Below are 26,172 nucleotides of genomic sequence, written 5' to 3'. Positions count from 1 at the left end.
ATCCCTTTATTAATCCAAACTTTACGGAAAATAGGTCTGTTATTTATGCTTATATATCGATTGCATCAAATTCCTTCAAATGCCAGATAGTAAGGAAGATCGTTTTAGGAAAGCCTAATTTGGGTCCCTTAAAAAGATATATTGTATCTTTGATATCAAATGGTGCAACAAAAGCCCTTTCAACAGTTAACCAAGTAGGTGGGTTTGTATCATCGTTAACAGAGAACCAGTTTGTTGCTTGTTTGAGAACAAAGGCTCTGTGATAGTTCTTGAAGTTAGGAAAATGAGCACCTCCATCAACCCTTTGATATTTTAGTTTCTTGTCAGCAATCCTTTTCTTTTTATTAGGGCCCCCCAGAAAATCTATTAGTATCCTGTCAATTGATTTAAAGAAGGAGGATGGTACAGGGATGGGAAGCATTTGCAGATGGTACAAGATTACGGGTGTAAACATCATTGTAATGGCCTCTAATCTTGCATACCAGGACAGATATAAAGGAGAACAAGTAGCTACAAATTTGGTTAATTTGATTGTACATTTTGTAGGTTGATTTTATGATTTGAGATAATGATGGGCAATTGAGATACCAAGATATTCAATAGAGATTTGATTCCAGTGGAGACCAAAGGGAATAACATCTTCTTTAACACAATAGGCATTAAGGGGGAGGATCTCTGATTTGTCCTTATTTAGTTTGTATCCCGAGAACTGGAAAAATATATCAATCATATCCAATAGGTGTGGAAGAGCTATATTTGCATTTATAAGGAAGATCAGTATATCGTCTGCGTAAGCAGCTGTTTTAAATTCAGTGCTCCCACATTTAATACCAGTAACAGCTCTATTGGTCTGTATTAATTCTAAAAGTAGTTAAATGGCAAATTGATTGTTGATAAAAATGGAGGTTTTTGGCTTTCAATATAAGTTTACCTAATTTGATAAAACCATCTCCAATACCATGCCATTTGAGAGCATGAAACATAAAATCCCATTCAACATGGTCAAAGGCTTTTTCCGCGTCAAGAGCAATTGCCATATAGGGTCTCTTATGGTGGTTATTCCTATGTATATAGTGCAAAAGAGTCATGAAAGGTCTGGAGTTAGCCAAAATGATCCTACCTTTGATGAATCCCACTTGATCTGGCTTGATTAATTTATGCAAAAAGGTTTTGATTCGATTGGCTAAAATATTTGCAAATAATTTACAATCTGAATTAATGAATGAGATTGGCCTATAATTCTTGGGTAATTCATTGGGCCTCTTTACAAGTTTGCCGATCCGGTAGTAAAGGCACTGGTAAGCTACCAGTGGCGTTACTACCGGACCGGCAAACTACGAGTTCAGCAGAACATGTCAGATGCATCGGCACCATTCACGAATGGTGCTGGTGCATCCGACCTCTCTGTTCCCATTGAGCCCTGTTGGGCGCAATGGGAATGGGGAGTAATTATTACCGGCAGCTGGCAATGGGGATGTACCGGGTCTCCCGGGGCTGGAATGCCCCGGTACATCCCCAATGCCGGGTGCCAGTAAGAAAAATGACTCAGGCGGCAGCCATGCTGGTAATTACCGGCATGGCTACCGCCAATGTCGTAATGAAGCCCATTATCTTTATTTTGTTTGGGGGAAAGAATCAGAAGTGCTTCCATAAAGGAACCTTGTGATTTATCAACCTTGGAAAATAATGTGTAGAGTGATTCCAGCTTGGATGAGAGGGTAGAAGAAAAAGGTGTGAAGAAATCCATAGAAAACCCGTCAGGTCCCGGCGCTTTGGCATTTTTAAGATCCTTAATTCCTCTATTAATTTCATCAATATAAATGGGACCATCTAGGCTACTAAGATCCATATTAATATGGTGGTTGCACTTCAAACGATCAAAACATTTGTTGACATTGGTGTGGTCAGAGAAGTATAATTTTTCACGGAATTTAGAAAAGACATCCAGGATGTCGGCATGAGATCTTATTATTTTGCCTGCATCATTTTTAATAGCTGATATCCTGGATCTTTCCCTCTTGATTTTAAGATATGAGGCCAGGGCTTTATCTGATTTATTGGATGTTTGATACATTTTGGATTTGAATTTCAGAAACACACCACATGCTTTTTCGGTATACTTGTGTTAAAAGACAAGCAAAGAGTTAGAATTTGTTTTAGCAAGCCATCATTTGTTGAGGAGCTATACTTTCTTTCAAGAACTCGCAATTGATTATATAGGGCATCTAAGTATTTCCTAGCATCCCTCTTTTTTTGTAACACATTAAATAAAATGACCCCTTAGGGCTGTTTAGAGGCATCCCAGTTGTTAACGGTAGAGGTGTCCTTATCTTTATTTATCTGAAAAACGAGTTGGTGAAATCCGAGAAAGGATTTCTGGAAGTTGACATCCTGGAGGAGTGAGTAGTTAAATCTCCATCTACTGGAGCGTATAGAGAACGGTCTGATATTAGTGAGCATTCAATGGTATACTCAATTATTGCACATACTAAAGGTTTGGTGATACAAATATAGTTAATGCGTGACATGGTGTTATGTGGTAGTGAATGACAAATCAGTTGGGTGAGCAAATCTCCATGTGTCTACAACACCAATTTCAGCCAAACAGTTTGCAAACTCAGTATGCGATTTACTTCTCTTGAATTGACAAGAGGATTTCCTATCAAGGAATAGGTCAATAATATAATTGAAGTCTCCACATATTACCAAATTCAGGAGATCAGTCTGCATAACCATCTGTTTCATTTCAGACCAAAACTTGGGATGAGGGTTTGTTGGACAATATATGTTTAGAATTGAAAATATTTGAGAATTAATTGATAATTTAGCCAAAACCCATCTACCTTTAGTGTCTGCATCTGTATGTAGGATCTGACAATTGTTTCTTTTTTTGATCAAAATAGCAACACCATTACGTTTACCATCTGCCTGACTAGCAAGTACATCGCCTACCCAGAATCTCTTCAGTTTCATTGATTCCTGTAATGAAAGGTGTGTTTCTTTTAAACAGACAACCGTTGGTTTGAATTTATTGATGTGTGCAACAACTCTTTGTCTTTTAATTGGGCTGTTGAGACCCTTAAAATTCCATGTCATACATTTAAGAGCCATCTATTAAAAGGAAAACAAAGGTAGTAATATTAACAACAGACAAGATATGTAAGGACTGTCTGTATATAGAAGGTATTCCGCTTAACCAAATGTTCAGATATTTCAAAATAAATGTAGTGATCCATTGGTTGGTGTGAAGCAATAAAAGCGGGTCTAAGAAGCAAAGTAGAGAATAATAAAAGGATGAAATGGAATAAAAAGAAAAAGAAAAGCAAAAAGACCAACATTGCAACTTATGAAAGTAATGGAAGCTTGTAGTTTGATCATATTTGAGAAGATCCCACCCCATGAAAATGAAAAACTGGGATAGAGCAAAAACAAAAAGCTCAAAGATCAGAGTCGTAAAGCCAAAAGCCATACAGGGGAGTAGGCACATTCCGCAAGGGGCTGTGCAGCAAATAAAATCCAGAAAAAGGAGAGGAAAAAAAGAGAGACGAAAGTCCGCTCCAAGATTCAAAAATAAAAATCTTTATATTAACAATACCAGAGGAGTAATCAATTATGAAAAGTCACAGTTAGAGTCTAAAGCAGGATCTGATGAAATAATGAAAAGAATCAAGTGTGGTTGGAATTGCAAGTATGCATCACATCCATTTTCTGCAGTTGTATGAAGTTCTTTAATTTAGTTGAATCATTGAAAGAGGACATCTTGCCATTGATAGTGACTTTAAAGGTACATGGATGTATTAGACCATATCTAGCATTTAGTTGTTTGAGTGCAGGACAATATGAGAGTAATTCTCTCCTTCATTGAGCTGTAATTTTGGAGACGCTTCAGAGATAAAAAATCATGTGTCCATTCCATATTAGGTGAGCCATTCCTTTTACTTTCTGCAAAATCAATTGTGGTTGGGTATACTCCAAAAACAAGAAAATAATTGTTATCGGCATATTTTATTTATAAGACTCAGACCTTTTAGACCCCATTAAATATGTCATTTGAATATTGCTGGGTGATCTGCGGTTGGCGGTTCAAGATATTCAGAAGTGTTTTCTTGAGGAATCGAGTGACATCTTCCCCCTCAGCTCCTTCAGGAAATCCAAAAACGCATAGATTATTTCTGCAATTTCTATTTTCTAAGTCTTCAGTTTGTTTTTGAATGTTAAGTATAGATTGTTCCATATGAGCCACCTTTGTGGTAACATCTTCCGCTGCACCAGTTCTTTTTTCTACTTTGTCGATACTATTTTCAAAATGTCTCCATCGTTTATACAATTGTTGGAGTTTGGAATTGGTAGTTTCCATACATAAAGGGTGTGAGTGCTCGAATTTCCATTAAAATAATCTCCATATTTGATTCCAATATAGTTTGACTAGGAGGAGGAGAGTCACTCTTAGGCCTTTTAAGTGTGGCTGCTGGTACGTCTTTGGTAGCAGGGATTTTTGCTTGAGTTTTTTGTGAGGCCATTTTGAAAGATGGATTTGAGCCACATAATAGTCTTAATAATACAGCGGGAATGTCAGAATCCTTTCATCTCAGATTATATTGAGATATTAGACTCAAAACAGGATATTTCAACAGCTTATACGTATGAATTAAAGATACTTTAGTCCAACTTCACTTCCATAGTAAGCAGAGTGGTAGAGGTATATTAATATATGCAGCCATCCACAAGAAAACTTAGCTGCATCTACTAACAAACAGATTTTTTGAAGTTACACTAGTGTTTGTTTAAAAGGCAGTTGTGAGGTGATAATTCCTGTTTGTTTTCAATAGGCAGTTTGTATAAATTCACTTCAAATGAGGCAGAGGAAAGCAGCAGCCCATACTATAGAATTAACAGTGCCTCAAAAGAAAGGTTCATAGTGCATGTTGCAGCATTTAAGCTATGAGACTTTATTATTTCATGTAGAAGAAATAGTTCTTGTATATGCAAGGAAAATTGCAGAAGAAAGATTGCCTCTTAATAAAAGACTGTGTTCCCTTTAAGGCTTTTGAAGTGGCAGCCGTGTTATGAGGGAAGCGTCATACCTTGGTGACAAACTGAGACCGTGTCAGGCTCCCTCTGCGATCCAACATCTCTGGCAGTAAGTGCGGCTCCTCCACCACTCAAAGTTGTGGTGTTGAGGCCTCCAGAGCGTTCCACAACAAACAGTCACCGGAGCACCGCACAGGTGCTGGAGCGCCTTAAATGCAGGAGAAAGAGGTAGGTGAGGATTTATATGTATTTAAGCCAGTCTGGGTTGTAATTATTTATATCAGAGCGGGAGTTCTGGATTAGGCCATTCCACAGCACGCAAAGCCATGCCCCCCCACAAAGCACTTCTAAAAGTACCTCCAATTCTGAGGGCAAGGAGGAAAGAATTTTCAAAACATCTTAAAAATTAGCAACCATGGAGGAAATGCCTGAAAAATGAGACCCACTGCAAGCACCAATTACATGAAAGCTGCCATCAACCCTGTTTTAAAACAATGTTATACTGAAGCTGTTAATCCATGAAGAGAGACGATTCTCTGCTTTGACCAGTCTGCATTCTGTGAAAAGTAATTATGAGCTGATTTTAATAGCTATTTCTTCTGATAAAGCAGATGTATATACATCTTTCCAAGCTAAATACAAATTTTTGTCTTGCATACTCCCTAATTGAGGTGGGGGGTGGACGAACAAGTCACCAAGGTTGCACTTGATAGTACCGAAACCCCATCAACCGTGTAAATGCCTTGATTGTAACCGTGGGAGCAGTCTTGAGACAAGAATTGATCAATGTAAATTTTTAAGTGTGGCCCTATGACAGATAACATGAAGAAATGCCGATGTGCTTTTCTTCCATGCGAATAAGAAATATGTAATATCTGAAAAAATAAATCAAAGCAAACATTCACTGCTTGTGGCAGGAAGTTTCTTGATGATTAGCAGGACCTAGCAGTCAAATAGGACCTGAAACAGATTGTTTTTCAAAATATTAGAGTCGTGTCTGATCCACCCAACATTGGTCTACTTTGATCAGTCGAATCACCAGGCACAGTAATCAACACTGTTACAATCAAGGTGGATTCAGATGGGATTTTGACATAACCCTCCAAGCATCCATCATTCATTGGGGGGGTGGAAGGTGGCACATATGTATTCAGTTATGTATAGCTAGAAGTCTGTAAAGGTTTGTTTGGCCTTCAAATGAAAGTTATGCCTTCATTGTTATTCACCAAGTTATTCAGCAGCGACCTGAAGAGTTTATTAACAACTAGTGAAGTATCCATTCTCTGAAAGGGTTCTGTAGACAGACATGATAACACTCTCATTAATCGTTGAAAATTATGATCCTGTATGTCGCTGCTCCACCTTACACTGGCGTGGTGCAGTTTGTTGCAGTGCATTGCAGTGCAAATATCTCAGAAATCATGCATTCTAGGTCCTTGAAATGTGGTTTGTTTCGGTGCTCGTGTCAGAACCGGTTGAGAAACATTTTTTCTATCCCTTCGCAGGGCACATGGTTTATTGTCTTTGTCGGCAGGCACCATCATGCAAAAATCCTCTGGAAAAGTAATTTCACCTGATATGGCAAAGAGTTTTAAACTTCCGGATTGCTACCTGCTTCAACTTGCCTTTCAGGTCCACTCGTCTACATTTTTTGTTTCCCTTACCAGTGAATGTGGTTACAGCTTTGTTGGCAGGCCACAAACTCACAAACAAATTTTAACTTTTTTCTGAAATCCAGAGAATGTGTTGGGGTATCCAAATGTCATGTAGCCATGTTGGGTGTCCTGACCCACGTTTGGACTATTATGCTGCAACATTTGGTGCTGTGGACTTAGAAATCCAAGAGGGCGGAAAAGCCCACATTTGCGCCAGAATCCTGGAGAACCGTGCAGTTTTGCGCACAGCAAAATGGTCCCCTGACCTACCACCCACCAGTGCAAAGTAAGATGGTTCTGTTCAAAACCCGTTTTTATTAATGTCAAAAATTGCTAAGATCATGGGCCCGGAACCACCAAACAAAAATCCAACTATGGTTGAGTGTTTTACTTTACTCTACTACAGATCCACATCAATGCCATTTCAAGCAAGGATCATATACTGTCAAGTAAAATCCTTTCCTTTTGAAATGTATTAATTGAAGACAGCTGTTAAAAATAGGTGCAGTACCAGCATTGGACACTGACCGGCGCTGGCGCTCTATAAATCCTGACAGGAGAGCTGTCTTGCAGAACTGTGCAGTGAACAAAAGGGGGTCTTATGTAATTAAAAGTTCAAAAGACATGCCTTTCCTGAGAACTCTTAACACCCCAGAGACCCACACCAGGAGGCAGGATATCACATGGCCCTTTTTATTGAGAGGGAGGGGTTTCTCCTCCAGCCTGCAGGACCCAACACAATAGTCTCTTTCAATTGAATGGGATATGCTGATTTGGCTGTGGACTGTAAACAGAGCTCTGCCTGGAAGAAGAGACATGTGATCCCTGACCCACCCAGTTCCTACGGGCGGGCCAGACACTTTTTGTGAATTGAATTGAAAGCAAATATATGTTTTATAAAAACACTGATAACTCATTGTAACCAGATGACAGGAATGTACAATTTGGAGATCCTTAAAATGGAAAATGTACCTACAATTTGAGTCTAAACTCAATTCCGTACGATGTTCTGGGACCGAACTCCGCAATTGATTCATGTTGCAGACACTGGGTTTAAGCTAGAGACATGGAAATTTACTGGAATATGTGTAGAAAGGCGGTGTACATTTGTGCCATTTTTGGTAAACATCCGATATTGGTAAACCAACTAAAAACGAAAATAAGTTGTCATTTTTGAATGCAAGCTCTTAGGAAGATCAGAGTTGAACAAGAATGTACCTTAAGTCATCTGCAATCTGTACATGTAATGTCAACCACTTGTGTATCTGGGAAATGTGTTTAGTTATGAAAATGATTTTCTAAGGTAAAAGCAAAGGGGAGTGTTCTTTCTGTATGCCATAAAGATGACTCACTCTGACTCACTGCTCCCTTCTCAAATCAGGTCAAAGAGAAATCCTTGACCTATCAAATCGTGAGTGGGTTGGGCAAAGAAAGTTAGCATCCACACCCATTTTCAAAAGACATAAAAAGAGCCACTGGAAGCCAGACAGGAACATTCATTTTCCACCCTTCAACTGAATTCCTGCGCAGCACGCTGACAGAGACTCCAGACTTCAAATCCATCAATCTCCAGAGACCAGAACACTGAACCCAGACTCCAGAACTTGTAGCAGAGAGGCCTGAATCCACAAGCTGAATCCTTTTTCAGCAGGCCTCAAAATCATTTGCAAATTATTCAAACAGCTGGGCTGAGCTGTCTGATTCTGGCCTAGAACCCTGTGCCAGAAACACACAGAAAGCAGAGCTGTATCCAGAACCACAGACCGGACCCAGACCAGATCGCTGTGAGCAGAACCAGAGATCCAGACCAGACCAGACCAGAACCAGAGATCCAGAACCAGAGAACCAGTACCAGAAACCGCCCAGAAGTCCAGTCCAACCTGTTGACCAGATCCGTGACGAGGCCCATTCCTTCCAAAATTAGGAGTGAGTACCCAGCTAGAACTGTGCAGAACCCTTCTCTTAGCTTAAATTAATCTGATTCAAAACATTTGAACCTGTCCCGAACTGCATCATAGAATCGCGTGTCCCTTCTCCGATTTTCAACCTGTAAAAGTGTCATTTTGCCATTTTGAATCATTATTTCATTTCTGAAAATCTACCTTCACAAAATCGTCCGCATCTCTTGAACCGTTTATGATAGAAGCGAGATTTAACTTTTATTTTAAAGCTGAGATTCTAGGATTTCCAACAAGCTCTAAACATACTTGCTACTCCTTATAGTTCCTTCGTAATTGCGCTCGACGCACGCGACTATATTGCCGCGATTTGACATTTTGTTTCATTTCAGCCACGTGTAAAAATATTTCTCTTTTGCTTCCATTACGGAATTCCGTTTTCAACCTGGTAACCATCCCTGAATCATTGCTAGGGCTGGCCTGAACTGATTTAAAGTATCTCTCACTCACCCTGAACCTCTAGAGGGAATTAAAATCATTTTTAGCATATTTTCCCTTCTTTGCATACCACCTTTAAAGTACTTTGCCTGTGTTTAAAATCATCCCTGTTTCTCTAAGCTTGCTAGGGGGGAACTGAATTCGTATTGTACTGTGATTGTATTCCTGAAGACTGTGTGTGTTACTTCCACCTCCTTACATTGCATAGAGAGGGGGTGAATTGCCAAAAGGGGAAAAGTGATTATATTATGTTTTGCTGAAATCACATCAAGTTTATTCCTGTGTTGCTTCTTTTCCACCTTGCATTTCCTTGTACCATATAAAGCATTCTCAGCTACCTTATCCTCTATACTACTCCTAAGTAATTAAACCAGTGTGCTAGTATAACATCATCCATTCTTGATCACTCACTGCCATATGTCTAAGTGTGATATCAAATATTAATTTATTATCAAAGTGTGATAAATATCTATTGTTTAATTTTTCAAATAAACCTTTTTAATTTGCAACACAAACCTACTTCTTGGCTCAGTGGGGTCAGGGGGATTCTAAGAGAGGGGCGTTATACAAGGGTTCATCATCCAGATTATAACTTGTCATAAACATATATAAATAAGGGCTTCCCTTGAGCAATCCCAGACAAGGCACTGATTTAGTCATTAACAGCCACTAATGCCCGGAGGGTCCTAACAGGTATTTAAGCACAATGTGGTGCAGATTGGTGAAATGGTGTGGAATAATATAAGGAGCAATGCTTTACGCCACAAACCCACAAACACGCACACAATTTTGTCTTTTATATATATAGATAAAGGGATTAATGAGCAACACCTATTCTTTTCTCTCATTCACATGCAGGATCTAGCTGTCACTGGCACAAACACTGTCAATTCAGTTTCCAAAAGAAAAATAAGGGCACCGTCAGAGTGGAACCATTCTCTAAACGAGCTGTTCATTCTGTTCCATCATAGACAGCTGTAAATAAGGATTGAACATCTTTAATCTGAGAATTGTAGGTTTATATTGCATGCATGTCAACATTTTCCGAAACATCCATTACAGTTTAAGTTATTTTTACCTGGGTCCCATCCTTAGCTAATATTTAAGAACAACCAGCAGTTTGGAGATCCTGAGCACTGATGATTATTGGAGGGTCTAATCTTGCTGGCAGCAGTACATGGATCTGTGCCAGGACACATGGCTCGCTAACCTGCCACAAGAGCTTCCATTAAAAATAAAAGCCATCCCTCACTTTTTGAAGCAAAGAAAACTTGGAATGATAGCATGCAGATATTTCTATTTGAAATAGGTGCATGTTCACTGATTGAGAAATAACTATCGCATTTGGGCAAGTCAGACACTCTGACATGCCCTCTTTACTGCTGTAATATGCTTTGGGACATGTGTACAGCTCCATGCCTTTTTCAGATTCATATGAGCATGGGCATGATCGAGAGAAAGAATTTCCGGACGTGGTCTCGAGCACTGTATTTAATGTAGCTCGATATCTCTTGATCACATTGGTTTCTTCTTTGCTAGAACGATAGATGCAAAAGCTGTCACTTATGCCTCACCTCTAGTTGGGAACTTTAGAGCCTACTGGCAGTCCTCTTTTGGCCCCTCATAAGAGATGAGCATATGAAGATGTGCACTTTGGCCAACTTCAGAAACCTAGGTTTCAGATCAGTGTAATGAATAGGGTCTAGGAAGGAAAAATTAAACCTCTGTCGTTGTAGCAGGCTTAGCACCAATGCTAGAGAGAAAGCCCATTATCGTCACCTGGAACATTGTAGGAGGGTTAGTCTCCATTACATTCATTTCTTTAAGCTTTTTTATCCTTCTTAATGAAGGGGGGCTTCAGTAGAGAAATTAAAGCAATTAATAAGGCGTCACTGGCGTTTTCCGTCTTGGCCATAGCACTGTGTCATCCAGTTCTTCTTGGGTTCGTAGGGTTCGTAGGTCTCATGTTAAAACAGCACCGAACTGCAAGTAGCAGCAGTTGCAGTAATCGATTTATCAAGCCACTGGAATGGTTAAGTTAAATGCCTAAAGGTACTTAACGCAGGGCCCAAGTAGAGCGTATGTGGCTTTGGAGGTCTGGCTCTAGAAAAGGAACCTTAAATGCTTACTTTGGGATTCCCTTAACCCAAAGGACACGTTGTGTGTGTAAAATACCAGGTATGGTCAAAACAACCAGTCACATATTTACTGAATGCAAAGGCTTGGGTTCCCTGAATATGACCACGTTTGACAGATATGTCTATAGATACGACTGAATAAGAAGCGAGGAGGTTTGGGTCTACTGCCTCAACACAGAGTCAGAAACCCTACATCTTGCACTGTACTGGCTGTAGCACCATATTTTGAAATTACTCTCTGTGGATAGTGTGATCCCTCAGCCAGCCCTTCTTGCCTGAATACAGTGATATAGATGTGTTTCATGGCACTACTATAGAATATTTCCTGTACATTTATTTGCGCGAATGTTTAGAATCTTATAACTAAAATTACTCCACGATACTTTTAAAAACATTTTTCTTAAACTAAAACGTTTTTATAACCGTTTTCTTTAAAATTGATGGCTGCTTTGAATTATTACATTTGTTTGATTTTATTCTGACTATATGTACTGATTGTGTGATGGAATATGATGTATTTGTATTTTAAAGTGTGCTTCTTTTTATCTTTTAAAAGCTTGTAATGGTTATTTAAGAGTCATATGCAAATAAATCAAATACAATGAAAATAAATAACTGGCCATAGGGGTGGAGTTTACGAAGAAATCTTGGCTATTAGTAGTGTTTAATGACCAAACACCACTGCACAATTATACAGCTCTACACTGAATGGCTGTTATGTTTGTGCATTTCCTCCTGCTTGATAGGTCTGTATGTATGAGCCCCTGACAGAATGTTGGTGTGGAATGTTATGGATGAACTGTGCCTGTGTGTTCCACAAAGTCAGTTGGGGCCTGAACTTAGAAGATGAGGGGGCCGGTGGATGTCTCTCCCTGCTTATATACTTAAACTATTTGCTTCATGAAAACGTACCTCCTTTGTCAACCTAGTAAAGTCTACTATACCCACGCGTGGCTCAGTTCACTTATTTCACCAAGAACTGAACGTAACAGTGGCCACTTTGAGGTGTAGATAGGCTTGTTTTCCTGGAATAAAAAAAGATTCTTCTTTTATCCCCAAATTCTGACAATACGAGGAACACTGAACTGGTCTATATTGGATCATTTTATGCCTAGTGAAAGATAAAATACTTTGTTTACCTATGTCCCTGGATTGCACCATGGGTGAGATAAGTGTTCCAGACCTAATGGTAAGTGTGTTTGAAAAACCATTTAATTCCAGCTGTGAAGTGAAAATGCAAGGGCTTTCAACGAGGCCAACACATACATTAACAATTCAACTTTAAAGTGTGATTTTTATTGAAAACCAGGCTTAGATTGTTAAATCGTTATGTTGGTAACTTGGATATTCCTGGGTTTATTAAAACACACATACACAAGTTGTACACCTATGAAATCAATTGGAATGATAGAATGAAAACTGCTATCAGAATTGTGTGTAAAAAAGCTACATACAGCAGTAGACCCCTCTTTAATTACAGCCAACGTGCTCTTTAGAGAAACCATTAATGTGAAAATAAGGCTTTCCCAGCACAGAAACATAAAGATCTAACTTTACTCCTAAGCCTGTCTTTTGTGGTCAAAAGGGAGACTCAATCTGCTGCTGTAATGTGTGTCAATATCTGAACAGAGACTGTGGGAAATGTGCAGGTAGCGTTCCCACATCTCACTGTAGAACACCTACATGCATAGATCTCCTCACCTGAAGTATTGTTCATCTTCTTTTGCCAGATACCTTGTGTGCTTTTCACCTCCCACCTTTCCTTTTGAGCCATTCTGTAATTTATGAAGCATCACCTTGGAAAAGGCTGGCTGTCTGATGGAGGATTCCTCAGTGCAGTGTGGGAATCCTCAGGATCAAAGCAGATGGAAATATCAGGATCAGAAGTCCCCAAAGCTTCCCCCACCCCCAGCAGCAAAGAGCTGCTTCAAAGGTTCTGCAAAGTTCAGTGTCTTCTCATAGTCATGAGCCTAGGTTCACCAGTAGTGTGTGCTGGTTGCTTTCTTCCCTCTGGAAATATCTGAATTGGCAGGCTGCAACACCAGGACCGTGTGTCTGGAGAAAATGTAATTTCTCCTGAAAGGTGGACTGGAGGAATCGAAAGATGCCCAAGTAGAACATTACAGAAGGAGGGGAGTGTGAGTAAGTATCACACTCCTCATTGTGTTTAGAGTCAAAGTAGTTACAGAGCAGCCTTCTGATACAAGATTTCAGCAAGAAATTATGAAGTTTTGAATAGTTTCCACTATAGGGTAGAGCAATATTTGGCACTATGAGCAGAAGAACAAGTGACTTACCCACGTCAGTGTTCTTTTGACTGGATGTTCCTCCCACGTATTCCTCATCTTATGATATTTCCATATCCAGCTTCAGCTGCTTCAGAATTTTTTTCCAGCAGAGGGCACTGCACATCGAGGCCTGTCGACTTGATGTCCATCAGAGGCCTCTGTCTCGATGTCGACCTCATATATGGTATAAAGCATGCACAGCGACTGTTGGCTTCAGTTCCATTTTTTATGTGTATAGGATATCCTAAACCCGACAGCTACACCGCCTGAAAGAGCAAAGTCTGCAATCACATGGAAAATTTTACTGCGGGGCAGGTTGGGAGGGGTTTTGAGGAATACCTTGGAGGAACATCCAGTCGAAAGAACGTTACCATGGGTAAGTAACTTGTTCTTCGAATGGATTATGTCCTCCACCGTATTCCTCATCTTATGATAAACTCCCTTTATAGGTCTGTGTGCATAGAATGTAGCACTACCTTTGCAAATAAACCTTCCCAGCTTGAGGAAGAGTCCAGATTATAGTGTTTGGTAAAAGTGTGTACGGACAACCATGTGGCTGCCGCAAAAAGTATCTTTAATTGGGACTCCCCTCTGTAAGGCAGAGGAGGTAGCCATGCCCCTGGTCCAATGAGATTTAAGACCCTCCGGAGGATTCTTTCCAGCAAATATGTAGCATTCAGATATTCCTAAAAAGATCCATCTTGATAAAGTTTGTTTTAAGATTGACATACCCAACTTGTGGCCGGTGCAAAAAGTTGTCCATCTGTCTTAGTTTAGACATCCAGGAGATGTAGAAACTAAGTGTACGCCTTGGATCAAGCCTGTGTAACCCCTCCTGTTCCTTCCCAGGATGAGAAGGAGGATAACATGAAGGTAGAATTATGTTCTGATTTAAATGAAACTCAGACACAATCTTAGGTAAGAAGTTAGGTTTAACCTTAAAGACCACTCTGTCCTTATAGACGATTGTTTCAGGAAGCTTGCAAGACAATGCCTGAAGTTCACTCACCCTTCGGGCTGATGTGATGGCCACTAAAAGGATGGTCTTTAAAGTTATTAACCTTAAAGGACAGGGGTGGATAAGCTCAAAAGTAACACACATTTGAAATTTCAACACTAAGTTGAGGTCTCAAATTTGGACTTCAAATGGGACCGGACGAAATATATGTGTCAGTCCTTTTAAGAATTGTATAACTAGTGGGGTTTTGTAGAAAGATAACTCTTCAGAGGAGCCCTTAAAAATAGAGAGTGCTGCCAAGTACCCTTTAATGTACCAACCGGGAGCCATAGATTGGCCAGGCATATTAAGAATGAAAACACCATAGGTGAACTGCATGTAAAAGGATCCACATTCTTATCCCTGCACCAGCTGCAGAATTTATGCCAATGGCAGAGGTACAAGGATGTTGTTGCTGGCCTTCTGGTCAAAAAGCAAAATCTCCATTATATCATCCAGGAGTTCCCAATCCTTGTATCTAAACCTCACAGAAACCACGCGTGAAAGGTTGAGTGTCTTGACCTGTGGATGGAGAATCCAACCCTCCTTTCTCGAGAGAAGGTCCTCTCTTTGTGGAAGAGGTATTGGAGGACATATGGACAAGTCCAGAAGGTCCGGGTACCACGTCCTTCTAGCCCAATTCAGAGCAATTAGGATCATGGATTTCCTGAACCTCCTCAACCTCCTGATGACTTGAGGAATGACGGGGACAGGAGGACATGCGTACAGGAGTGGAAACTCCCAGTCCACTATGAATGCATCCCCTGGAGCTCTTCTTGGGGGAAATTCCATTCAGCAGTACCGCTTACAATTCGGGTTGAACCCGGTTGAAGGGGCCCCTGAGGGACCCTCGAATGTGGAAACAAGGCACAGTCACCACACACTAACTGATACGCCAGACACGAGGGTGTATTCCCAAAAGCTAGGCTTTATTGCAGGGTAAATAATCTCAGTTGGCCAACTGGTCTCATGCCTCGCGACATGTGTCTAACAGACCTCGGGAGACGCAAGAGAGTGAGACACAAACATCAGTTACATATATACAAAACTAACATCTTGCAATCAGTAGTGTCACATCAAAAACCGCCCTTTGCACATCTTCTTTGAACTGAGCACGATGATTGACAATCGTGACGAGTATGACACCTCAAACATTTGTTTTACCAATAGTTTGCAATTTTGTAAGGCTGCAGACATAAGTCTTTGTTGAAAAGAACAGAATGCTTCTGTTGTCGCTAGCAAGCTGCATGTGGGGTGGAGAGCCACATTCCAGGCCTTCCTATCTCCTAGTTTCTATTTGGGTCCTGGGGGTCAACTCGCTCTCCAGGACTCTACAGGGCTCAAGAAGGGGGGCTGCAAATAAGAACATAATTCAATCAATTTAATGTTCGTTCCGAGTATTTTCACTGTGTTTTCGAGACACACTGGCCCCTGTGGGCTGATTAGGAGGCCTCACTGCCCTCTTTCAAGGATAGCGCGCGGGAGGAGACCGGGTATTTCTATCAGGGTTGCTACGTTATGTTTCAGCATATTTCCCTTGGCCTTGCATTGCAAACTGGTAAAGCAGAATATCATGTCAGCGAAGCATTTAGAACAGAAAGCAATAAGCAAACGTTAGAGAAAACAAGATGGTGATTTCTGTCACCTTAAAATGACCGCACTTCGGTCAAGCTTATGATTATGTATTACTAACACTAAGAGCATGAGACGGTTGGTCTTCGGCCAACATAGTACATTTCCCCATGATCGAGGGGTGTCTGTTTTTCTGGATCGACAAACCCTCCTTTTGTCCGTATGCCAAACTTCTCATCCGTACATTGCATCCTCTTCCGGCCACGTATCTGTTTCAGATTCTGATTCTGAATCAGGCTCTGAATCTTGCATTTTTTAGTTTCCTCCTCATTGTCACCTATGTCAATGGACATGAATTCTTTGACTGTCTTTGTCTCTTCTCTACCAAGGATACTTGATCTACTAGTGCTCTTTTTCTCTATCATCTGTACACATCTTTCACTAATTTTGGTGTATGTCACAGGTAGGCAGTGTATGCAACAACAACATGTCATGAATATCCCTAGTACTCTATCAGAGGCGCAAACAGTTTCCATCCCCATGAATATAATAATTCCCAGAACCAGGATCTTATATCCCAACCCCCGTCTTGGGTAATGAGTTTAGAACTTAATACATGTAATTTTCTTATTGCCTTGAAAATCGTAGGAGAGGAGTCGTTTACAAATACACAGCACGCTGATCCCACGATTTTGCAAACACCACCACGATCAACCAGGATTACATCAAGAGCCATTCTGTTTTTCAGTGTCATCAATCTAACCCCTTTCTCCTCCAATGTCATGTTGTATAATATATCTGTTGTTCCGTTTATTGTTTTTTCTAAGATTCTGGATAATCGTCGAATATTATAGGAGTTTATTGCTTGGGCCAAAAATGGTATGAATGATTTTACCACATCTACTGCTATTAATCCGTCTTCATTACTTCTTCGTGGCCTAGGTTTAGATAGTTTGGCTATGTCTGTTGTTTCTAAGAAAAACACTCCTGGGAACAGTAGTCCTAAATAGCATGTACCTCCCCAGTTTCTAGGAAACCAAGGATACGCTTTATCTCCACATATGAAATACACTGGCTCACCTAAATACACTGGCTCTACTTCCCTATTAATAATCGCTGTATTTATACATCTAGTGAATGTCCCTACAAAATAGGAGCCCTTCTTTTTTAAACATAAAGGAACAGAACCTGGGCTGTAGTTTACTGTGTAAGAGGGGGGCACTGCATCTTTATTTTCTTCTGATCTTATTCGAAATACGATCACAGATGACTTTTCTGGTGGAGACAGTCTATCTTGTGGCATTGGTTTGGGGGTAGCTTTTGGTGTTATCATCCATTCTTTATGAAATATTGAGCAACATATGGGTCTCATAATAATTTCTCCAAATTCATTCATGTTTGTGCTATCTAATTGACCTGTTTCACTTGTATTCCATTTTCCATAATACAATGTACTCAGAGATGCACTGCATGCAGAACGTAATGTCAGTGGCTGCACGTACCAACCTATTCCTTTGCCACCATACTGTGGCAAATGAGCACACACCCAACAGTTGTTCTTTTTCAAAATGGAATGTGTCATGTTCATAATTTGCAGTAATGTTTTATTTCCATTACCCTCTCTATGTCTCTCTTCCATTGGGGACAGAGTGTAAGTAATTACATAAACAGGGCTTTCGGTGGTGGAGATGTTCGTAATTGGTCAGAGAATTTCTAAACGGTGCATCTCCTCTAAATACCACAGTACCAGTGCTGTTATTACTGGGGCTATTATGCTCATTATGCATATGATTATCGTCAAGGTCAGCATGCAATTCTTTCGGTAACTTGTTTTATGAAATCTTTCAGTTTCTATGTTTGATTCATTATCAGCATTGTCAGCAATGGTGCAGGAGGGGATAAAAGCTAGTTCTGGCATCTTATCTCATGGTCCTTCTTCCTCATCGATTCTCGTCGTGGATATCTCTCCTCGCAGCACTCGTCCGAATGTCAATGAGTTAGATATATGTCAACTGTCTTTTCTGCCAGTTCTCAGCAGCCTGGATTGCTTACACATTGGGCAAGATCTCTTATGCGTTAGTATACTGCTTAAAGAGTCTCGCTTTTGGGCTGTCTGACTTGCACAACCCTCACGTTGCTCTCCTCTAGGCCTCTGGTTCCTATTTAATTCGAAAATAGGAAACAGAGGCAACAAAAGATTGATGAAACAAGATTTGATCACTCCTTTTTCTGACTTCGTAGATTGTACCGCCTTGCTCCTGGTACCGTGTGATCAACAAATAGTGCGGGTGCACTTCCGAACTCAAACTTGGAGTCAGCCTGGGGCGCAATGACAGATGATGATGGGTGCCCAGGCGATGATGCAGGCTGTGTTGCAACAGAGGATGGTGGGTTCCACAGAGGTATTTGCTTGGTGTCGGCCAGCAGTGATGCAGAATCTGCTGGACAACATTGGGGCATTCTTTGCCCTTCCTCTTTTCTGGCAATCTCATCAGGCTTTGTTTCTGAATCAGGCAGTTTCTGTGGCAAAGAACTGGCAATTGTTTCTTTCGTTTCAGGAACCGCTGTTTTTTTCCGGTCAGTTTTTCAGATGGTGACGGCACCTTTTTTGCATGGGTGGCGTGGACCCACGCTTTACGCCCATCCACACGAATGGCCGTCTGTGTTGTCAGGAGTATCAAATAGGGACCACGCCACCTGGGTGCCAACAATGTTTTTCGTTCAAAATTTTTAAGCAGCACCCAGTCACCTGGCTCCAGTGCGTGTCCCTGGCCAGTATATCTGATCGGTAGCGTCTCCTGCACCTGCTGATGAATCAAACGCAATTTTTGAATCAGGAGATTACAATAAATGCTGAGCACTGGGTATTCAACTTCGTTCAGTTTCTTCGGCTGAGGTGCACACCAAACATTCGCCGGTCTCCCCATGACTATCTCATATGGGGAGAGCCCAGTTCTCGCCTGCACAGATATTCGCATGCATAATAGTGCTATTGGTAACGCATCTACCCAACTTAACTTGCTTCCTGCACATATCTTGCTAATCTTAGATTCCAAGATTCCGTTGTGGCGTTCAATAAGACCGGCCGACATCGGATGTCTCGAACAATGGAATCGCTTATCGAGCTGGAGACCTGCACAAATCTGTAGTACTACTGCACCTACAAAATGCGGACCATTATCTGACCATATGACACGGGGCAGGCCAAAACGAGAGAAATATTCCTTTAACATCACTTTTGCCGTGCCTATAGCAGTGCAGTCTTTCAATGGATATGCTTCCACCCATTTGCTGAATGCACATATAATCACTAGGACATACTTCAAGTTTTGGCATCTCTCCATTTCTATGAAATCAAAATGGATCACCTCAAATGGCATAGAGGGAGGGCCAAAACTGTCTGTTGGAGTCACCACTTCCTTCCCCACATTGTCTTTAGGCACGTGATACAATTCTGTATCAACCTCTCTGCATTCTTTTTTATGAGTGGATTTTCCCAAACTGTGGCTAGATTTTGAATTATTTTCTTTGCACAGATATGAATGGGGCTGTGAGCCATTGTGACCATTGCATTTACATAGGCATTTGGCAACATCCAATTCCCGCTCTTCTTGTCCACCCAACAACCCTCCAGATCTAATTCTGCAGAGCCCTCAGCCCACCCTTGTATTTCATCAACAGTGGCTTCCGCCTGCATCTCTTTGACAGTAGCAATTCCATTCTCTATCATGCAGGGCACCTTTTAAGACTGTACTGTAAACATCTTTGTACTCATATCATTGGCCGTTTGTTTTGCAATTCTGTCTGCAAACGTGTTTCCCTCTCCCACTTTACATGTTACCTTTTTGAACGCATCACATTTCATTATTGTTAGGTGCTTTGGACACGTGAGTGCAGACAGCAATCGTACAATCAAAGGGCCATGTTGGATTCTAGCCCCATGTGATGTTAGGAAACCTCTCTCAGCCCAGAGTCAGCCAAAGTTATGAACCACGCCAAAGGCATACTGACGGTCATTATATATATTCACGCTCAGATTCTCAGCTATCTCACAAGCTCTGGTTAATGCTATTATTTCTGCCGCTTGTGCAGAGTTGTAAAGGATTCTTTTGCTCTCCACAATACTTTTTAACGCGGTGATGGCATATGCGGCAGTTGAAGTGCCGTCAGTTAATTTAAAGCAGGAACCGTCACAAAACAGTTCTCCATCTGGTTCTTTTAGTGTGGTATCACTTAAATCAATTCTCCCTTTTGTTTCTTCCTCAGTAACCATTAAACAATCGTGGGGTGGTGATTCATTTCCACCAAGGTTTTACCCGGGCATTGGCATTAATTCTGTTGGATTCAAAGCGCTACACCTCATAATTTGGATGTGGGGTGCAAACAACACAATTTCATATCTAGTTAATCTAGCAGAGGTGAGGTGTTGCGTCTGCATTCTATTGAGTAGAACGTCTATGGCATGTGGCACCATCAAAATTAAGGTGTGCCCCAATAGCATCCCTTCAGTTGGTTTCACTGACGCAGCAGCCACTGCAACAGCTCGCAAACATCGTGGTAGTGCGCGCGCTACAGGGTCCAGCGCAGAAGAAAAATAGCCGCATGGCCTATTTCTTCCACCTTGTTCCTGTGTTAGAACTGCCAATGCGCAGCCGTCATTCTCATGCACAAACAACTTAAAAATCTTTTCATAATTTGTTATCCCTAAAACTGGAGCAGAACACAATGCAGTTTTTAGCAATTCAAATGCTCTCTGATATTCTTCATTCCACTGCAAGGGCATCACAACATCTTTCTTTGTCAACTCCACCATCGGCTTCACAATTAAGGCAAAATTCACTATCCATTGCCAACAATAAGAAGCCATGCCTATTGTAGATCTGACTCCTTTTTGTGTTTTTGGAATAGGCATAACAGAAATGCTCTCTATTCTCTCCGGCGTTAGTCTTCTCCCTTCTTTTGAAAAGTAAGTAACCCAAATAAGCCACTTCCTTTCGACAATACTGAAACCTTTTTAAGCTGGCTTTGTGGCCATGCGCTGCTAAGTGTGTTAATAGTAAAATAGTACTCTCTTTACAAATCTCCTCTGTGTCTGCTGCGATCAACAGGTCGTCTATATATTGTAGCAATACACAACCTGTTGGTAGCTCTAGCATATCTAGTTGTTCTTTTAATGATCTGCTATAGATGCTAGGGCTTTCTGTGTAGTCTTGAGGAATGCGCGTGAAAGTAAACGATCACCCTTCTAGTGTGAAAGCAAACAGATATCTACTTTCTTTGTGTACTGGAACACTGAAGAAAGCATTTTTCAAATCAATAACACTAAAATACTCTGCGGAAGCTGGGATCATTGTCGAAATTGTGGTAACATCCTGAAACAATGGGAATTGGGGATCTACTACATTGTTTAGTGCATGCAAATCAATTATGAAACGATATGGTACCTCATTACCTCCTTTCTTATACACCGGAAGAATGGGGCTGTTACATATGCTGCCTGTAATCTCTTTAATCACTCCCAATTTTACCAAATCAGACACAATACTTTTCAATCCTTTCTCTCCGTCTGCTGAAATTTTATACTGTGGAATACGTGGCAACGTTACTCCCTCTTTCAATATAATCTTCACTGGCTCTATCTTCAAGCATCCCACATCATTATCATCTATTGCCCATATACAAGTTGGCACGTCACTCAATTCTCCTGGCAAAGGTTTGGACAAAAATTCTGACACTGGTACATTCTGTGGTGAAATAATTAAAAACACTCCATCTGGTGTACAGTGAATAACTGCACTAAATGTTTTCAATAAGTTTAATCCCAAAAGATTCTCCCCACAATTCTCTGTTAACAGGAATGGACAGTATTCAGTGAATGGGCCTAATGTTACGGCTACTAGTTGGGACACTGGATTAATCACTGGGGTACCTGCAAACCCTACTGAAATATTCTTATGCCCTGACAGTGGTATCTCTGGAACTAAGTGATGGTTTATCGAGCACTTTTGTGCCCCCGTATCTACGAGGAATCTATGCTCTTCATTCCCGACTTTCATTTCTACGTAGGGTCCTTTCTGATTTACGGGAATAGATACTTGTTCCGACCCCTGTCTTGGGCTGTCCTATTGGGGTAACAACACATCATCTGAAGTGTAGTCACTGTTATTATTGTAGTATGCACCCGTTTGAGTATCAAAAATGTTCCCGCTTCTTCCTCTATTTCCATTTTGCATACCCTGATGATTTTGATTCTGGGTAAACGTAGTTTGATTCAGAGCCTAGCCTTGATTCTGTGCTCCATTCCCTTGACTATTCTGGTGCTGCTGCATATGGTTTCTGTTGTGGCCATTTGTTCCTGGGTGCCCTCTGTGCTGTCTTCTCTGACCGGTATACTGTTCTTTTGCCGCAGGATTTTTCGTCACAGGATTTTTCATCGCCATTTTTTAATCGAAAAAAAAATTGATTTTTTTGGGGGGGGTTTAAAAATTAAATAAATATTTTTGGGTGAAAGGGAATAATGAAAACAAAAAATGACGGTTCAGGGGGGTTAACCCCCTTAAAAAAAAAAAAAAACCACGTATCTTTCGATAAAAAAACGGCGATGAAAAGTCCTGCGACGAAATATCCCGCGGCAAAATAACGTAGAACCCTCTGACGGTACCCAACTCTATTTTGTAAATGTGGACATTGCGCTCGCCAGTGTGCATCCTCTCTGCAATACGCACATTGATTTAATCCCAAGGGCCCTCCGAGCATATTCAAATTACTACTGCTCTGTGCATTTCCCCTTCCCCTGTTGTGTCCTGATACTTGCTGGAGTAACACCCCTGCCATTGTCCGCAGGGCTTCTATTCTTATTTGCAAAGGATACTCATTGCATATCTCATTTATCTCCCTCATGGAAGTCCTAGGGCTCGACATCCATCTCATTGTCTCTCATATACAAACTCGTAGTCTTTGTCTATCACCTGTCTGCCCTGGTGGAGGCAGGAATCTCTGCTGTCTATTGGGTACCATTTCTTTCCTACCCCTCTCAATATCTTTCCTACTATACCCCGGTGTGGCAAGTACTTCAGAATATTCTTCATCAAGTTCATTCTTAAATTCAAAAAGTTGGTCCACATGCTCTTTTATTTCTTCATCTCTCTCTCTACAACGGGCTAATGCATTCAAATCCAACAATCGTTGTGGGGGCAACTTCCCAATCCATTGTGTCGACAAATATTCCCCCATGCATTCCAACAATACCTGTCTTTCATTGCTTCTCCTGAAATCATACATCGACACTAGCATGGCCGCCTCATCATTCTCGTCTGTATACATTTCCGTCTACTCTTGCAACTCTTGCTTTCTCTCCTTGCTGATCGCGCTGCGGGTCACTCTCACACATTCACTTTGTTCAAGTTCGATTATTGGGGGAGCAGTCGGGACTGAGACCACCTCTTGGTTGGGAGGTGCGGAGGGGGCAGTGTAAGCGAGAGATGTCTGTTGGGGCTTTGGTAATTGTGAAACACTCGGGGCGGGCTGACTAGTGGGCGGCGCGGTTATTGATGCAGCCTGTGGCTGTGCTGGGATTGGGAGGGGCTGAGCAGCAGACATAGTCTTTTTAGTTTCTATTCTCGGGCCTTGTTTCGTTTCAGTTAATATTTTATTTATCAATTTGTCTGATGAGTGTAACTCTCTTTGTGGATATATTTTCTCGATATTTAGCATCTATTTGCTTTCCTCAAGCTATTACTCCACTCCTCCTCCTCTTTTTCTGATTTTGATTTATGCCTGCGCGCATGTTTCTCTCTACTTCTAAATCGGACCATCGCTTCCCTCCTCCAATCTCTAAGGATATTGAGTGCTGCGGGCATGTTTTTTTTACTTATCAAAACCTTTTCCAGGTTATCTATTTGGTCCATCTCAAAACTCCCATTCCTCGGCCACTGAAGATCTCACTGCTTTCTGGTTTGCTTATGCCAAATTTCACAAAACATTATCGCTCCCACACCATATTTCACATACATATCATAAGCCGGCGTTCCCCCCGGAGGTGCAACCTGGCCAGTTTCCAAAGATTGTCCGCAGCAGCAGAAAAACCCCGCTAGGGTGGACAATACCCCAGGCATGTTTTAACCTTATCCTTCGTTAATCAAACTTACTCTGGGTGTTTGATTTTGCAAAATCAACTCTCAACCAATAGCAGGATTACTTACGAATCGGGGCACGACTCACCTGATTAGTCAATTTGTCTTTCCAAGACACAATTCGTCCATATACTGATGCAACCAATGACGTTGTGTCTGTGTATTTCGGCTCTGCCTCGTTCGGGACCTTCACCTCCTTGTTCACTGGCCGGGCACGTCGATCAGGGATCAGCTGTGTGCAGATCTGCAGAAAGGGGTCTCATCGCTTATGCAGGGGCACCCCGAACACCTCTTGATCCCGCTCGATCGTTCCCGTCCTCGCCGTTCTTACCACCTTCCTTATTTTGCAATGTACAAAATGGAACAAGTTGGGGAGGGTCCCTATTCAGGTGCCATCCTGAAGGGGCCCCTGAGGGACCCTTGAATGTGGAAACAAGGCACAGTCACCACACACAAACTGATACGCCAGACACAAGGTTTTATTCCCAAAAGCTAGGGTTTATTGCAAAGTAAATAGTCTCAGTTGGCCAACTGGTCTCACGCCCTGTGATGTGTGTCTAACAGACCTCGCGAGACGCAAGAGAGCGAGACACAAACATCAGTTACATATAAAAAAAACTAACATCTTACAATCAGTATTGTCACATCAAAAAACGCCCCTTGCACATCTCCTTTGAACTGAGCACGATCATTGACAATTGTGACGAGTATGACACCTCAAACATTCTTTTTAGCAACAGTTTGCAATTTTGTAAGGCTGCAGACATAAGTCTTTGTTGAAAAGAACAGAATGCTTCTGTTCTCGCTAGCAAGCTGCATGTGGGGGGGAGAGCCACATTCCAGGCCTTCCTATCTCCTAGTTTCTATTTGGGTCCTGGGGGTCAACTGGCTCTCCAGGACTCTACAGGGCTTGAGAAGGGGGGCCGCAAAGAAGAACATAATTTAAAGCACTTTAATGTTCGTTCCGAGTATTTTCACTGTGTTTTCGAGACACACTGGCACCTGTGGGCTGATTAGGATGCCTCGCTGCCCTCTTTCAAGGATAGCGCGCGGGAGGAGACCGGGTATTTCTATCAGGGTTGCTATGTTATGTTTCAGCATATTTCCCTTGGCCTTGCATTGCACACTGGTAAAGCAGAATATCATGTCAGCGAAGCATTTAGAACAGAAAGCAATAAGCAAACGTTAGAGAAAACAAGATGGTGATTTCTGTCACCTTAAAATGGCCGCACTTCGGTCAAGCTTATGATTATGTATTATTAACACTAAGAGCATGAGACGGTTGGTCTTCGGCCAACATAGTACATTTCCCCATGATTGAGGGGTGTCTGTTTTACTGGATCGACACGGTTGTGAAGAGATCCACTTGAGGGGGTTCCCCAAAGTGTGAAAATCTCTTGAATTACTTTGTGAGCTAGTTCAGATTCATGGGAGACTGTGCTCTGCCTGCTCAGAGTGTCCGCTGCAATATTCTTCACTCCAGCTAGGTGAACTGCTGATAGGGAGATTCCTTCATAAATTGCCCAGAACCAGAGCTGCATTGCCTCTCTGCACAGTGGTAGTGACACTACACCTCCTCTCTTGTTGAGGTAGTACATGGCTACTGTGTTGTCCGTCATTATCAGGACATTCTTACCCCGCACAGAGTGCAGAATGGTCTTCAGCACTAGTCTTATTACCCTCAGCTCTAAAAGTTTGATATGAAGTTTGGACTCCGATTGAGACCAACAACTCAGATTGCTGACATATGCTCCCCACCCTGTGAGTGAGGCATCCGTTACTACCGTTATCTCCGGCTATGGCTGCCATAAAGGTTCTCCCTTCAGAATATTGTCCTTGCAGGCCCACCACAGGAGATCCTGAGTGACCCTGCTTGGAACCTGGAGGAGATCTGACATCCTGCCTGAGAATTGAGACCTTTGAGTCCTGAGAGCCCACTGGAGAGAGCTCATTCTCAGTAGTG

Source organism: Ambystoma mexicanum, chromosome 5q (assembly GCF_040938575.1).
Source record: "Ambystoma mexicanum isolate Mex_15411 chromosome 5q, UKY_AmexF1_1, whole genome shotgun sequence".
Classification (NCBI taxonomy): Eukaryota; Metazoa; Chordata; class Amphibia; order Caudata; family Ambystomatidae; genus Ambystoma; species Ambystoma mexicanum.
The sequence above is the reverse complement of the archived record's forward strand: the minus strand, read 5'-3'. Positions refer to the sequence as shown.